Source organism: Gigantopelta aegis, chromosome 8, assembly GCF_016097555.1.
Source record: "Gigantopelta aegis isolate Gae_Host chromosome 8, Gae_host_genome, whole genome shotgun sequence".
Lineage (NCBI taxonomy): Eukaryota > Metazoa > Mollusca > Gastropoda > Neomphalida > Peltospiridae > Gigantopelta > Gigantopelta aegis.
In genome coordinates this window covers 28,734,775-28,741,723 of record NC_054706.1, presented here as the reverse complement: position 1 = coordinate 28,741,723, position 6,949 = coordinate 28,734,775, and the positions used below count along the sequence as shown (strand labels likewise).

Here is a 6,949-nt window from a genome sequence, read left to right as displayed (position 1 = left end):
GGTGCATATAAAGGATCCCTTGCTGTTAATTGAAAAGAGTAGCACATGAAGTAGCGACAGCAGGTTTCCTCTCTCAATATTTGTGTGGTCCTTAACCATTTGTTCGATGCCATATAACCGTAAATAAAATGTGCTGAGTGCGTCGTTAAATAAAACAATTCCTTCCTTGTTTTTGTGTGGGTTGTGTGTGTGTGTGTGCGTGTGCGTGTGTGTGCTGTGTGCTGTGTGCGATCGTGTGTGTGTGTTTTGCCTAATAAACTAGTGTCATCTAGCCATGTTCTGTTTTTATGCTGGACAGGCCAGGGAGAGAGGCTGCATCGTGTCGTCAGCGATTAGACACTGTGTCAGTAACATTTGTTTTAATTGTTTTAATATTAGCACTACAGTCATTCCAGAATGTGTGTAATTATCTTAAGACAGATTAATTCGCGTTAATGGTTCGAAGGTTTACCTGACACGACTATGAGACATAATTAACATGACATTTAAATCTGACGTTACCATGATGAGCTAGGAAGGAAGGGAGGAAATGTTTTATTTAACAACGCACTCAACACATTTTATTTATGGTTATATTGCGTTAGACATATGGACCACACAGATATAGGAAGAGGAAACCCGCTGTCGCCACTTCATGGGTTACTCTATTTCGATTAGCAGCAAGGGATCTTTTATATGCAGCATCCCACAGACAGGATAGTCAATACCACGGCCTTTGTTACACCAGTTGTGGAGCACTGGCTGGAACGAGAAATAGCCCAATGGGTCCACCGACGGGGATCGATCCTAGATCGATCGCGCATCAGGTGAGCGCTGTACCACTGGGCTACGAATTTTAATCTGACGTTACCACAATGAGCTAAGATTATAAAATTGGTACTTGTAGCTGCATTGTTAATATATGGGGGCGAAACGTAGCTCAGTGGCAAAGCACTCGCCTGATACGCCGTTCCTCTGGGATCAATCCCCGTCAGTTGGCCCATTGGGCCATTTCTCGTTCCAGCCAGCGCTCCACAACTGGTGTAACAAAGGTCTCTCTAAGACTAGGCCCTAATCTTGACGGCGAAATGAGCGGGGGGGGGGGGGGGGGGGGGGTCGAAGTCGCCGTAATATTCTGGACCTAATCCGATTTCAAAAACGAAATCACACAGCAGACGTCAAGACCCCGACTTGTGTATTGTTAGAGCTCACATGGCACCTTGTCGCCGTATGCCGGACAGTGTTTTTACTTTGGCGCCAGGCTGTATCCTCGAGTGAACGTGAGTCTTAAAGACTGTGAGTCAAAATCACCAACTGTTTGACACCCAATAGCCGATGACTGATAAATCACTATGCTCTAGTGACGTCGCTAAAGAAAACAATCTTTTTGTTAATATCTGTTACATAAATGCATAATTCGTTGTTGAACGACAGAAACTGGAATGTTTGAGGTGCACATTCACCTGCTGTTCTAAGAAGTATATTGTATATAATCGTAGGAGAAATTTTAGGAGTGGACTGCAGTTCACATGTACCTATTATTCTGAGGAAATATTTACTTTATATCACTGTAATAGAAGAATCAGTGACATACGTTAGTACCTGCTGTTCTGAAGTACTCGGATATATTTGTCAAAGGAAGACTCAGGGTTATATCAGAACCCTTTCTGGAAGTCAGTATATGAGGCAATGACCGTCATACGAGAAAGCACTATAGTGGTGAAAACATTGATATATGTGTTCCGACATCCAGTTCACCCCAACCCTTCAAATAAAATATGTACATATAAATACAAATGTATATATCGTATGTACTCACTGCGTGGGCGAATCATAGGCACATTTATTTTACTCCTTGGCCCAAATATTTGGTAAATAAATGTAAAAAATATTTTGGGGCCAAATTCTTCCAGAAGACGTTTTGACGAATGGTGAGTCATATGTAGTTGAATAAACACAATTGTTGGTACATATCGGATAGGGACTACTCACACAGGGTATCCTCCACTCTATAAATATCAGAACCCTTTCTGGAAGTCAGTATATGAGGCAATGACCGCCATACGAGAAAGCACTTTAGTGATGAAAACATTGATATATGTTCCGACATTTAGTTTACCCCATCCCTTCAACTAAAATGTGTACATATAAATAAACGTAAATATCGTATGTACTTACTGTGTGGGCGAATGATGGGCACATTTATTTTAGTCTTTGTCCCAAATATTTGGTAAATAAATCTTAAAAAGTAAATTGGGGCCAGATTCTCCCAGAAGAGTTTTTGACGAATGATGAGTCATAGTTCACCCCACCCCTTCAAATAAAATGTGTACATATAAACAAAAATGTATATATCGTATGTTCTCACTGCGTGGGCGAATCATGGGCACATTTATTTTAGTCCTTGGCTCAAATATTTGGTTAATAAATTTTAAAAACCCACAAATTTTGGGGCCGAATTATCCCAGAAGAATGTTTGACGAATAGCGAGTCATAAGTAGTCGAATAAACACAGTTGTTGGTACATAACCGATAGGGACCACTCACACAGAGTATCGTCCACTCTATGAATATTATATGTATATATCTAAGAGAATTATATTTCAAAGACTTACCTGTATAATAACTATCCGTGTTGGAGTTGAAATAACAACGTATAGCAAACTACGGACTTATTGTTGTCGTTACTATTTGTGTTCAAGAAACGAGGTAAAATCTTGTAATTCACACTCATAAAGCAGAAAGATCTGTGTCGAAATAAAAGCAGTGCAACTCTGATTGGTAGTAATATGTGACATTGGTTATTTGTGCAAATACTATTATCCATTGCCAATAAATAAATATGCTTTTATTTAATATTCAGTTGTTATGCAATATACAATAGAGGTTAAAAACCGTGAAAGGTACTTCCAAACCTGGAATTGCAATTTTCAGCAAAAAAACATGAAGGCTGCTAAAAAAATATATATATTCATCAAATCTTTTGAATGGCATGTCGATGGACGGATATTTCGGCAACACACATTAAAAAAAAAAATGAGGCCGAAACGTCCGCGGCCGAAACATCCTACATTCGGTATGTCACACCCTATTTTCTTGACGGTAGACAAAATGTGAGGTGCTACGTTTGTTTTATTGGGGGTACTGCCTGGGTGTGTTGATGTGCTGCTTATATCAGTTTTATTGGTAAACGTTCACAGTATCGGTAATAGGAATTGATTTGATGCAATGGAACCTAGACAAGAAACAACTATGTTATAGTGTGCCGCTTCAACGTGTCGTGTACTATAATTATAGTAAATCTCGAACACCATTTAATTTGCGTTTCCTCTATTATATTCAGCATTTTGCGTCAAATAAGTGGTGTGTTCATATCAGAAAAACTAGCGCTTGCGAATATTTTGAATCATACCATCGACGGAAGGAAGGAAATGTTTTATTTAACGACGCACTCAACACATTTTATTTATGGTTATATGGCTTCAGACATATGGTTAAGGACCACACAGATATTGAGAGAGGAAACCCGCTGTCGCCACTTGATGGGCTACTCTTGTCGATTAGCAGTAGTACATACCACGGTCGTTGTTACACCATTTGTGGAGCACTGGCTGGAACGAGAAATAGCCCAGTGTGACCACCGACGGGAATCGATCTTAGATCGATCGCGCATCAGGCGAGCGCTGTACTTCTGAACTACGCCACGCCCGTCGTACCATCGACTTCTGTCACATCGCATTCATCTAACGTTGGGGGCAATGGTAAAGCGCTAGATCAAAGAATGATCGTCGTATGTGGGGCCCATTGGGTTATTTCTCGTTGCAACTGGTGTAATATAAAGCTACACTCAGACTATCAGCTATCACGACGGAGTTGGCCCACTCGCCGCCAGTTGTGTTGTAGTTTCCCCACTCCCAACTTAGACTAGTGCGCTCAGGTTAACACCTAATTGGCCATAGAAGTTGTGTACGACGAGAATCGAGCTGTAAGAGTGCTCAGACTAGCAACTGGACAGTCGTAGAGGTCGTGATATCGGCGAGTGGGTTAACTCCGTAGTGACAGTTGGTAGTCTGACACTAGCATTACAAAGGCCGTGGATGGTGCAAATAAAAGACTCCTTGTTGCTAATAGAAAAGAGGAGCGGGTTGCCTTTCAATAATTATTATCCACTAGGATCCACTGAATATGATGCCGATCAATTGAAACTCAGTGTATCTCTTCAATATAAATGAAAGTTACAGTTTGTTTTGTTTAATGACACCACTAGAGAACAAGTAGAGTATATTGATTAATTAACGACAGGAATGTGAATATATCCAAACAGTTTAAAGTTATGAATTTCTAATTATAACCGTCACTGAATGCCAGCCTTATTTTGAACTGGTTGTTTCAGTTTAATATGAGGCGAAAACGAACTTGAGTGTTTGTTTTGTTTCAATAACTGAAAATGTGTCCAAAAGTAATTTATTTGCTAAAAATTATTATAATAATTGCCCTCTTTGGTTTTTCTGCTTTGTATTATATGCTTAGGTTCCAATGTTGGACATTACACATGGGGGGGGGGGTGGGGGGAACACGTAAACAAATTATAACGTGAACAGTGAATTTTGCCTCCGTCATTGTAAGCAGTTCTGAATGTTTCGAAGATTTGTTGAGGCAGATACGTAGTTTTTCGAGGAAATTATTTGGCGAGATTAAGATTTATGGACATTTGTAATTTGTTACAATAATAAAAAAAAACAACGTGATAAGATATTTTCAGAATTTGTGACTTTATCCTATTAAGCGTTTCGTTTAAAGGGACATTCCTGAGTTTGCTGCAATTTTAAAGATGTTATCGACTAACAGAGACATTTTAACGATTATAATTACACATCAAATATATATTTCTGTATAAAACGATCGATGATTGCGGCGCTCTGTGCATGTCGCTGCTTTGTTTATATGCTATTTTTAAACTCTTAAGCTTGGGGTAATTCTCACCTTGTTGTTGTACAATTCTAGGGTTATACTTGGGATAACACTGGGTATCTATAGGCTAATCTTTTTGGCTACTTGTTTATTGTAGTTTTTAATATATAATAAATTTTAACTGTATATTACTTTGTTTGATTTGTATGCCCGTTGCCTCCCCCCCCCCCCCCCCCCACACACACACATTTTTTTTTTTTATAAATTATATTTAAATTGGTTGGGGTTCCTCCGCCTTGCCCCCTGTTTCATTTGGGGGGGCCGGGCGGGGTTTTATTTTTAGCCAATTACTTTTAATTTTTGTTGTTTTGTTTTGTTGTGTAATGTATTAGATTGGTTGGGGTTTCTCCGCCTTGCCCCCCGTTTTGTCGGGGGGGGGGGGGGGCGGGCGGGCTTTTATCTTTAGCCGATTACTTTTAATTTTTGTTGTCTTGTTTTGTTGTGTAATGTATATATGTTGTATGATTGAATGTGTGATTGTTGCTCGGATTATGGGGGAGGCTTATCTGGCAGTAATCCCCTCCCCGTTCCGGAACCTGCACCTTATATATAGTTCGTCTTTTTTAATTTGTTTAATATCTATTTTAAAAATAAAATAAAATATAATATAATGTAGGTTACTGGCATGCTCGCTCATTTAATCTGTTTCATATTTTTTATCATTATTTTAACTATGTTTTAAATTTTTAATTAAACAATTATATAATTCAACAGGGCAGGTAACTGGGTTGGGACACTCTCCTAGTGACCTTCTACTAAAGCTTTAGGTCACTCTACTAGTGTCCTTCTACAAATGATTGCCATGACTGGATCGAGTTGCGGTTGGACACAGTGAGGTGGGGGGGGGGGGGGGGTTGTGGTGCCGGTGGTTAGGTTTTTTGGGGCCATAGGGCGTAGGCGGTTTCTGCTGGCAGTTGGTAGTCTGTCACTAGCATTAAAAAAAAGTTTTGCGCTTTATAATATATCAGTTTACGATTAACTATACTCACTTTCATTTTTCTTGCCACAATATAACATGCACCTAGGTTTTGGATTGCTCCGTGTCATGTATTAGGAATGTAAGCATACTAAATATAGTGTAATCATTTTGTCTGTACAAGCGCATTCTTCTTGGAATGAGCTTCAAGGGAGGGCGTGTAGGTCGATCATTGGTATTACGAGTGCCCTGTGTTACCTGACCCAGATTAAACCATAAGCCGTCGGACCGCTGATATACAGCACAGGGGATATTTAATAAACAAAAATAGAGACAGGCTCGTCCATTCAACCGAATCGGTTTTCTACTTGGGACTCCATTTTGGATTCCGGACGTTTCTCAAAGGTAGGAATCCATTTCCTTTCACAGTGGTGCTGCTGGTGGGGCTAGTGGTAAGAAGCTACTCAACGCTGGGTAGCCTTTCCCATCCACCAACCTCACTTTTTTTCAATGTTGTCATATATTATTGGTAGTAGTATAAAATGCACTGCTATTTTAGGGCTTATAAGCCCGAATATTAAGCTTGACAATCATAGGCCTGCGGGCTCACATTTTACTAGGGGATGCAGGCTTATTTTTGTCTGAATTAAACGAAAATGCCTGAATCTTAATAAAATAAAATGCATAGGCCAAATTAAAAATAAAATGTGGTTCTGGTTACATGTGGAAAATATTAGGGTAGGTAGCCTATAACTTTTTATTATTATTATAATTATTTATTATTCCTAAAATCGGTCAAACTGGTCTTGGTAAAGAGCAATGCAGTAACATATCAAAGATCAGTAGGTAGAAAAAGAAAGTTTAGGGTCGTCGATAATGGCGGGGGAAAAATAGAATCGGTCGAGTAACCGGAACCGTATTTTTTTATTTGGCCATATTAGCATTATTATTAAACAGCTATATATTCAACTGATAGCTGATGGTTAAAAATCAATCAATGTGCTCTAATGTCATTAATAGTGTATTAAAAGACACGCCTTTGTCGTAGATTTATTCAACTAATATATTTTACATCTGTGTATG

At 39.1% G+C, this 6,949-nt stretch overlaps 1 protein-coding gene across 1 annotated transcript in view; it reads left to right on the top strand.

The window, feature by feature from the left end:
• Positions 1-5,949: 5,949 nt before the first annotated feature.
• LOC121379275 (high-affinity choline transporter 1-like) overlaps positions 5,950-6,949 on the top strand; it is a 38,007-nt gene continuing 37,007 nt past the window's right edge. The window contains exon 1 of the mRNA XM_041507812.1: positions 5,950-6,271. The gene's annotated coding sequence lies outside the window, so the exon portion shown is untranslated. The remainder of the gene's footprint in view (positions 6,272-6,949) is intronic.